The sequence below is a fragment of the Anarhichas minor genome, unplaced genomic scaffold (genome assembly GCF_050575085.1).
Source record: "Anarhichas minor isolate MPS153535 unplaced genomic scaffold, ASM5057508v1 ptg000009l, whole genome shotgun sequence".
Taxonomy (NCBI): Eukaryota; Metazoa; Chordata; class Actinopteri; order Perciformes; family Anarhichadidae; genus Anarhichas; species Anarhichas minor.
In genome coordinates, this window is record NW_027466455.1 from 6562857 (window position 1) to 6573689 (window position 10833).

The window sequence follows — 10833 nt, forward strand, 5'->3', positions numbered from 1 at the left end:
CACTTTTTCATGATGTTTTCATTACAACCTGCTTACCCACCTTTACTGGTTTAAGGTAGCCTTTTATGTTCTTAAAATACATTTCAGGCTTTAAAGAGGCCAAAAGTGGATTTTGTGAAAGTAAACATAGTTTCAAAACACTGGCTTAGGGCAGTTGATTTCACATTTTCATGATGTTTTCATTACAACCTGCTTACCCACCTTTACTGGTTTATGGTACATTCTCAGCCTTTTATGCTCTTAAAATACGTTTCAGGCTTGGAAGAGGCCAAAAGTGGATTTTGTGAAAGTAAACATAGTTTCAAAAAACTGGCTTAGGGCAGTTGATTTCACTGTTTCATGATGTTTTCGATAGAAACTGATTCTTACACACCTTCATTGGTTTACGGTACATTCTTAGCCTTTTATACACTTAAAATACGTTTCAGGCTTGGAAGAAAAGAAAAAAAGTGGATTTTGTGACAGTCAATATAGTTTCAAAGGTGTTCTTCAAAAAACTGGCTCAGGGCAGTTCAGTTTCATGATGTTTTCATTAGAACCTGATGATTACCCACCTTTACTGGTTTACGGTACATTCTCAGCCTTTTATGCTCTTAAAATACGTTTCAGGCTTGGAAGAGGCCAAAAGTGGATTTTCTGAAAGTCAACACAGTTTCAAAGATTTTCTTCAAAAAAGTGGATTTTCTGAAAGTAAACATAGTTTCAAAAAACTGGCTTAGGGCAGTTGATTTCACTGTTTCATGATGTTTTCGTTACAACCTGCTTACCCACCTTTACTGGTTTACGGTACAATATCAGCTTTTTATGCTCTTAAAATACGTTTCAGGCTTGGAAGAGGCCAAAAGTGGATTTTCTGAAAGTCAACACAGTTTCAACGATTTTCTTCAAAAAAGTGGATTTTGTGAAAGTAAACATAGTTTCAAAAAACTGGCTTAGGGCAGTTGATTTCACTGTTTCATGATGTTTTCGTTACAACCTGCTTACCCACCTTTACTGGTTTAAGGTAGCCTTTTATGTTCTTAAAATACATTTCAGGCTTTAAAGAGGCCAAAAGTGGATTTTGTGAAAGTAAACATAGTTTCAGAAAACTGGCTCAGGGCAGTTGATTTCACTTTTTCATGATGTTTTCATTACAACCTGCTTACCCACCTTTACTGGTTTAAGGTAGCCTTTTATGTTCTTAAAATACATTTCAGGCTTTAAAGAGGCCAAAAGTGGATTTTGTGAAAGTAAACATAGTTTCAAAACACTGGCTTAGGGCAGTTGATTTCACATTTTCATGATGTTTTCATTACAACCTGCTTACCCACCTTTACTGGTTTATGGTACATTCTCAGCCTTTTATGCTCTTAAAATACGTTTCAGGCTTGGAAGAGGCCAAAAGTGGATTTTGTGAAAGTAAACATAGTTTCAAAAAACTGGCTTAGGGCAGTTGATTTCACTGTTTCATGATGTTTTCGATAGAAACTGATTCTTACACACCTTTATTGGTTTACGGTACATTCTTAGCCTTTTATACACTTAAAATACGTTTCAGGCTTGGAAGAAAAGAAAAAAAGTGGATTTTGTGACAGTCAATATAGTTTCAAAGGTGTTCTTCAAAAAACTGGCTCAGGGCAGTTCAGTTTCATGATGTTTTCATTAGAACCTGATGATTACCCACCTTTACTGGTTTACGGTACATTCTCAGCCTTTTATGCTCTTAAAATACGTTTCAGGCTTGGAAGAGGCCAAAAGTGGATTTTCTGAAAGTCAACACAGTTTCAAAGATTTTCTTCAAAAAAGTGGATTTTGTGAAAGTAAACATAGTTTCAAAAAACTGGCTTAGGGCAGTTGATTTCACTGTTTCATGATGTTTTCGTTACAACCTGCTTACCCACCTTTACTGGTTTACGGTACAATATCAGCTTTTTATGCTCTTAAAATACGTTTCAGGCTTGGAAGAGGCCAAAAGTGGATTTTCTGAAAGTCAACACAGTTTCAACGATTTTCTTCAAAAAAGTGGATTTTGTGAAAGTAAACATAGTTTCAAAAAACTGGCTTAGGGCAGTTGATTTCACTGTTTCATGATGTTTTCGTTACAACCTGCTTACCCACCTTTACTGGTTTAAGGTAGACTTTTATGTTCTTAAAATACATTTCAGGCTTTAAAGAGGCCAAAAGTGGATTTTGTGAAAGTAAACATAGTTTCAGAAAACTGGCTCAGGGCAGTTGATTTCACTTTTTCATGATGTTTTCATTACAACCTGCTTACCCACCTTTACTGGTGGGTAAAGGTGGGTATTACAGTATAATTAAAATTAATAATTAAATATTTCACAGTATGACGACCAATTTATTGTGGAGAGAACGCTGGATTCTCAGCCTTTTATGCTCTTAAAATACGTTTCAGGCTTGGAAGAGGCCAAAAGTGGATTTTGTGAAAGTCAACATAGTTTCAAAAAACTGGCTCAGGTCAGTTGATTTCACTGTTTCATGATGTTACAACCTGCTTACCCACCTTTACTGGTTTACGGTACAATATCAGCCTTTTATGCTCTTAAAATACGTTTCAGGCTTGGAAGAAAAGAAAAAAAGTGGATTTTGTGACAGTCAATATAGTTTCAAAGGTGTTCTTCAAAAAACTGGCTCAGGGCAGTTCAGTTACATGATGTTTTCATTAGAACCTGATGATTACCCACCTTTACTGGTTTACGGTACATTCTCAGCCTTTTATGCTCTTAAAATACGTTTCAGGCTTGGAAGAGGCCAAAAGTGGATTTTCTGAAAGTCAACACAGTTTCAAAGATTTTATTTCAAAAAAGTGGATTTTGTGAAAGTAAACATAGTTTCAAAAAACTGGCTTAGGGCAGTTGATTTCACTGTTTCATGATGTTTTCGTTACAACCTGCTTACCCATCTTTACTGGTTTACGGTACAATATCAGCCTTTTATGCTCTTAAAATACGTTTCAGGCTTGGAAGAGGCCAAAAGTGGATTTTCTGAAAGTCAACACAGTTTCAACGATTTTCTTCAAAAAAGTGGATTTTGTGAAAGTAAACATAGTTTCAAAAAACTGGCTTAGGGCAGTTGATTTCACTGTTTCATGATGTTTTCGTTACAACCTGCTTACCCACCTTTACTGGTTTAAGGTAGCCTTTTATGTTCTTAAAATACATTTCAGGCTTTAAAGAGGCCAAAAGTGGATTTTGTGAAAGTAAACATAGTTTCAGAAAACTGGCTCAGGGCAGTTGATTTCACTTTTTCATGATGTTTTCATTACAACCTGCTTACCCACCTTTACTGGTTTAAGGTAGCCTTTTATGTTCTTAAAATACATTTCAGGCTTTAAAGAGGCCAAAAGTGGATTTTGTGAAAGTAAACATAGTTTCAAAACACTGGCTAAGGGCAGTTGATTTCACATTTTCATGATGTTTTCATTACAACCTGCTTACCCACCTTTACTGGTTTATGGTACATTCTCAGCCTTTTATGCTCTTAAAATACGTTTCAGGCTTGGAAGAGGCCAAAAGTGGATTTTGTGAAAGTAAACATAGTTTCAAAAAACTGGCTTAGGGCAGTTGATTTCACTGTTTCATGATGTTTTCGATAGAAACTGATTCTTACACACCTTTATTGGTTTACGGTACATTCTTAGCCTTTTATACACTTAAAATACGTTTCAGGCTTGGAAGAAAAGAAAAAAAGTGGATTTTGTGATAGTCAATATAGTTTCAAAGGTGTTCTTCAAAAAACTGGCTCAGGGCAGTTCAGTTACATGATGTTTTCATTAGAACCTGATGATTACCCACCTTTACTGGTTTACGGTACATTCTCAGCCTTTTATGCTCTTAAAATACGTTTCAGGCTTGGAAGAGGCCAAAAGTGGATTTTCTGAAAGTCAACACAGTTTCAAAGATTTTATTTCAAAAAAGTGGATTTTGTGAAAGTAAACATAGTTTCAAAAAACTGGCTTAGGGCAGTTGATTTCACTGTTTCATGATGTTTTCGTTACAACCTGCTTACCCATCTTTACTGGTTTACGGTACAATATCAGCCTTTTATGCTCTTAAAATACGTTTCAGGCTTGGAAGAGGCCAAAAGTGGATTTTCTGAAAGTCAACACAGTTTCAACGATTTTCTTCAAAAAAGTGGATTTTGTGAAAGTAAACATAGTTTCAAAAAACTGGCTTAGGGCAGTTGATTTCACTGTTTCATGATGTTTTCGTTACAACCTGCTTACCCACCTTTACTGGTTTAAGGTAGCCTTTTATGTTCTTAAAATACATTTCAGGCTTTAAAGAGGCCAAAAGTGGATTTTGTGAAAGTAAACATAGTTTCAGAAAACTGGCTCAGGGCAGTTGATTTCACTTTTTCATGATGTTTTCATTACAACCTGCTTACCCACCTTTACTGGTTTAAGGTAGCCTTTTATGTTCTTAAAATACATTTCAGGCTTTAAAGAGGCCAAAAGTGGATTTTGTGAAAGTAAACATAGTTTCAAAAAACTGGCTTAGGGCAGTTGATTTCACATTTTCATGATGTTTTCATTACAACCTGCTTACCCACCTTTACTGGTTTATGGTACATTCTCAGCCTTTTATGCTCTTAAAATACGTTTCAGGCTTGGAAGAGGCCAAAAGTGGATTTTGTGAAAGTAAACATAGTTTCAAAAAACTGGCTTAGGGCAGTTGATTTCACTGTTTCATGATGTTTTCGATAGAAACTGATTCTTACACACCTTCATTGGTTTACGGTACATTCTTAGCCTTTTATACACTTAAAATACGTTTCAGGCTTGGAAGAAAAGAAAAAAAGTGGATTTTGTGACAGTCAATATAGTTTCAAAGGTGTTCTTCAAAAAACTGGCTCAGGGCAGTTCAGTTTCATGATGTTTTCATTAGAACCTGATGATTACCCACCTTTACTGGTTTACGGTACATTCTCAGCCTTTTATGCTCTTAAAATACGTTTCAGGCTTGGAAGAGGCCAAAAGTGGATTTTCTGAAAGTCAACACAGTTTCAAAGATTTTCTTCAAAAAAGTGGATTTTCTGAAAGTAAACATAGTTTCAAAAAACTGGCTTAGGGCAGTTGATTTCACTGTTTCATGATGTTTTCGTTACAACCTGCTTACCCACCTTTACTGGTTTACGGTACAATATCAGCTTTTTATGCTCTTAAAATACGTTTCAGGCTTGGAAGAGGCCAAAAGTGGATTTTCTGAAAGTCAACACAGTTTCAACGATTTTCTTCAAAAAAGTGGATTTTGTGAAAGTAAACATAGTTTCAAAAAACTGGCTTAGGGCAGTTGATTTCACTGTTTCATGATGTTTTCGTTACAACCTGCTTACCCACCTTTACTGGTTTAAGGTAGCCTTTTATGTTCTTAAAATACATTTCAGGCTTTAAAGAGGCCAAAAGTGGATTTTGTGAAAGTAAACATAGTTTCAGAAAACTGGCTCAGGGCAGTTGATTTCACTTTTTCATGATGTTTTCATTACAACCTGCTTACCCACCTTTACTGGTTTAAGGTAGCCTTTTATGTTCTTAAAATACATTTCAGGCTTTAAAGAGGCCAAAAGTGGATTTTGTGAAAGTAAACATAGTTTCAAAACACTGGCTAAGGGCAGTTGATTTCACATTTTCATGATGTTTTCATTACAACCTGCTTACCCACCTTTACTGGTTTATGGTACATTCTCAGCCTTTTATGCTCTTAAAATACGTTTCAGGCTTGGAAGAGGCCAAAAGTGGATTTTGTGAAAGTAAACATAGTTTCAAAAAACTGGCTTAGGGCAGTTGATTTCACTGTTTCATGATGTTTTCGATAGAAACTGATTCTTACACACCTTTATTGGTTTACGGTACATTCTTAGCCTTTTATACACTTAAAATACGTTTCAGGCTTGGAAGAAAAGAAAAAAAGTGGATTTTGTGACAGTCAATATAGTTTCAAAGGTGTTCTTCAAAAAACTGGCTCAGGGCAGTTCAGTTTCATGATGTTTTCATTAGAACCTGATGATTACCCACCTTTACTGGTTTACGGTACATTCTCAGCCTTTTATGCTCTTAAAATACGTTTCAGGCTTGGAAGAGGCCAAAAGTGGATTTTCTGAAAGTCAACACAGTTTCAAAGATTTTCTTCAAAAAAGTGGATTTTGTGAAAGTAAACATAGTTTCAAAAAACTGGCTTAGGGCAGTTGATTTCACTGTTTCATGATGTTTTCGTTACAACCTGCTTACCCACCTTTACTGGTTTACGGTACAATATCAGCTTTTTATGCTCTTAAAATACGTTTCAGGCTTGGAAGAGGCCAAAAGTGGATTTTCTGAAAGTCAACACAGTTTCAACGATTTTCTTCAAAAAAGTGGATTTTGTGAAAGTAAACATAGTTTCAAAAAACTGGCTTAGGGCAGTTGATTTCACTGTTTCATGATGTTTTCGTTACAACCTGCTTACCCACCTTTACTGGTTTAAGGTAGCCTTTTATGTTCTTAAAATACATTTCAGGCTTTAAAGAGGCCAAAAGTGGATTTTGTGAAAGTAAACATAGTTTCAGAAAACTGGCTCAGGGCAGTTGATTTCACTTTTTCATGATGTTTTCATTACAACCTGCTTACCCACCTTTACTGGTTTAAGGTAGCCTTTTATGTTCTTAAAATACATTTCAGGCTTTAAAGAGGCCAAAAGTGGATTTTGTGAAAGTAAACATAGTTTCAAAACACTGGCTAAGGGCAGTTGATTTCACATTTTCATGATGTTTTCATTACAACCTGCTTACCCACCTTTACTGGTTTATGGTACATTCTCAGCCTTTTATGCTCTTAAAATACGTTTCAGGCTTGGAAGAGGCCAAAAGTGGATTTTGTGAAAGTAAACATAGTTTCAAAAAACTGGCTTAGGGCAGTTGATTTCACTGTTTCATGATGTTTTCGATAGAAACTGATTCTTACACACCTTTATTGGTTTACGGTACATTCTTAGCCTTTTATACACTTAAAATACGTTTCAGGCTTGGAAGAAAAGAAAAAAAGTGGATTTTGTGACAGTCAATATAGTTTCAAAGGTGTTCTTCAAAAAACTGGCTCAGGGCAGTTCAGTTTCATGATGTTTTCATTAGAACCTGATGATTACCCACCTTTACTGGTTTACGGTACATTCTCAGCCTTTTATGCTCTTAAAATACGTTTCAGGCTTGGAAGAGGCCAAAAGTGGATTTTCTGAAAGTCAACACAGTTTCAAAGATTTTCTTCAAAAAAGTGGATTTTGTGAAAGTAAACATAGTTTCAAAAAACTGGCTTAGGGCAGTTGATTTCACTGTTTCATGATGTTTTCGTTACAACCTGCTTACCCACCTTTACTGGTTTACGGTACAATATCAGCTTTTTATGCTCTTAAAATACGTTTCAGGCTTGGAAGAGGCCAAAAGTGGATTTTCTGAAAGTCAACACAGTTTCAACGATTTTCTTCAAAAAAGTGGATTTTGTGAAAGTAAACATAGTTTCAAAAAACTGGCTTAGGGCAGTTGATTTCACTGTTTCATGATGTTTTCGTTACAACCTGCTTACCCACCTTTACTGGTTTAAGGTAGCCTTTTATGTTCTTAAAATACATTTCAGGCTTTAAAGAGGCCAAAAGTGGATTTTGTGAAAGTAAACATAGTTTCAGAAAACTGGCTCAGGGCAGTTGATTTCACTTTTTCATGATGTTTTCATTACAACCTGCTTACCCACCTTTACTGGTTTAAGGTAGCCTTTTATGTTCTTAAAATACATTTCAGGCTTTAAAGAGGCCAAAAGTGGATTTTGTGAAAGTAAACATAGTTTCAAAACACTGGCTAAGGGCAGTTGATTTCACATTTTCATGATGTTTTCATTACAACCTGCTTACCCACCTTTACTGGTTTATGGTACATTCTCAGCCTTTTATGCTCTTAAAATACGTTTCAGGCTTGGAAGAGGCCAAAAGTGGATTTTGTGAAAGTAAACATAGTTTCAAAAAACTGGCTTAGGGCAGTTGATTTCACTGTTTCATGATGTTTTCGATAGAAACTGATTCTTACACACCTTTATTGGTTTACGGTACATTCTTAGCCTTTTATACACTTAAAATACGTTTCAGGCTTGGAAGAAAAGAAAAAAAGTGGATTTTGTGACAGTCAATATAGTTTCAAAGGTGTTCTTCAAAAAACTGGCTCAGGGCAGTTCAGTTTCATGATGTTTTCATTAGAACCTGATGATTACCCACCTTTACTGGTTTACGGTACATTCTCAGCCTTTTATGCTCTTAAAATACGTTTCAGGCTTGGAAGAGGCCAAAAGTGGATTTTCTGAAAGTCAACACAGTTTCAAAGATTTTCTTCAAAAAAGTGGATTTTGTGAAAGTAAACATAGTTTCAAAAAACTGGCTTAGGGCAGTTGATTTCACTGTTTCATGATGTTTTCGTTACAACCTGCTTACCCACCTTTACTGGTTTACGGTACAATATCAGCTTTTTATGCTCTTAAAATACGTTTCAGGCTTGGAAGAGGCCAAAAGTGGATTTTCTGAAAGTCAACACAGTTTCAACGATTTTCTTCAAAAAAGTGGATTTTGTGAAAGTAAACATAGTTTCAAAAAACTGGCTTAGGGCAGTTGATTTCACTGTTTCATGATGTTTTCGTTACAACCTGCTTACCCACCTTTACTGGTTTAAGGTAGCCTTTTATGTTCTTAAAATACATTTCAGGCTTTAAAGAGGCCAAAAGTGGATTTTGTGAAAGTAAACATAGTTTCAGAAAACTGGCTCAGGGCAGTTGATTTCACTTTTTCATGATGTTTTCATTACAACCTGCTTACCCACCTTTACTGGTTTAAGGTAGCCTTTTATGTTCTTAAAATACATTTCAGGCTTTAAAGAGGCCAAAAGTGGATTTTGTGAAAGTAAACATAGTTTCAAAACACTGGCTAAGGGCAGTTGATTTCACATTTTCATGATGTTTTCATTACAACCTGCTTACCCACCTTTACTGGTTTATGGTACATTCTCAGCCTTTTATGCTCTTAAAATACGTTTCAGGCTTGGAAGAGGCCAAAAGTGGATTTTGTGAAAGTAAACATAGTTTCAAAAAACTGGCTTAGGGCAGTTGATTTCACTGTTTCATGATGTTTTCGATAGAAACTGATTCTTACACACCTTTATTGGTTTACGGTACATTCTTAGCCTTTTATACACTTAAAATACGTTTCAGGCTTGGAAGAAAAGAAAAAAAGTGGATTTTGTGACAGTCAATATAGTTTCAAAGGTGTTCTTCAAAAAACTGGCTCAGGGCAGTTCAGTTTCATGATGTTTTCATTAGAACCTGATGATTACCCACCTTTACTGGTTTACGGTACATTCTCAGCCTTTTATGCTCTTAAAATACGTTTCAGGCTTGGAAGAGGCCAAAAGTGGATTTTCTGAAAGTCAACACAGTTTCAAAGATTTTCTTCAAAAAAGTGGATTTTGTGAAAGTAAACATAGTTTCAAAAAACTGGCTTAGGGCAGTTGATTTCACTGTTTCATGATGTTTTCGTTACAACCTGCTTACCCACCTTTACTGGTTTACGGTACAATATCAGCTTTTTATGCTCTTAAAATACGTTTCAGGCTTGGAAGAGGCCAAAAGTGGATTTTCTGAAAGTCAACACAGTTTCAACGATTTTCTTCAAAAAAGTGGATTTTGTGAAAGTAAACATAGTTTCAAAAAACTGGCTTAGGGCAGTTGATTTCACTGTTTCATGATGTTTTCGTTACAACCTGCTTACCCACCTTTACTGGTTTAAGGTAGCCTTTTATGTTCTTAAAATACATTTCAGGCTTTAAAGAGGCCAAAAGTGGATTTTGTGAAAGTAAACATAGTTTCAGAAAACTGGCTCAGGGCAGTTGATTTCACTTTTTCATGATGTTTTCATTACAACCTGCTTACCCACCTTTACTGGTTTAAGGTAGCCTTTTATGTTCTTAAAATACATTTCAGGCTTTAAAGAGGCCAAAAGTGGATTTTGTGAAAGTAAACATAGTTTCAAAACACTGGCTAAGGGCAGTTGATTTCACATTTTCATGATGTTTTCATTACAACCTGCTTACCCACCTTTACTGGTTTATGGTACATTCTCAGCCTTTTATGCTCTTAAAATACGTTTCAGGCTTGGAAGAGGCCAAAAGTGGATTTTGTGAAAGTAAACATAGTTTCAAAAAACTGGCTTAGGGCAGTTGATTTCACTGTTTCATGATGTTTTCGATAGAAACTGATTCTTACACACCTTTATTGGTTTACGGTACATTCTTAGCCTTTTATACACTTAAAATACGTTTCAGGCTTGGAAGAAAAGAAAAAAAGTGGATTTTGTGACAGTCAATATAGTTTCAAAGGTGTTCTTCAAAAAACTGGCTCAGGGCAGTTCAGTTTCATGATGTTTTCATTAGAACCTGATGATGACCCACCTCCACTGGTTTACGGTACATTCTCAGACTTTTATGCTCTTAAAATACGTTTCAGGCTTGGAAGAGGCCAAAAGTGGATTTTGTGAAAGTCAACATAGTTTCAGAAAACTGGCTCAGGGCAGTTGATTTCACTGTTTCATGATGTTTTCATTACAACCTGCTTACCCACCTTTACTGGTTTACGGTACATTCTCAGCCTTTTATGCTCTTAAAATACGTTTCAGGCTTGGAAGAGGCCAAAAGTGGATTTTGTGAAAGTCAACATAGTTTCAGAAAACTGGCTCAGGGCAGTTGATTTCATTGTTTCATGATGTTTTTGATAGAAACTGATTCTTACACACCTTTATTGGTTCACGGTACATTCTTAGCCTTTTATGCTCTTAAAAT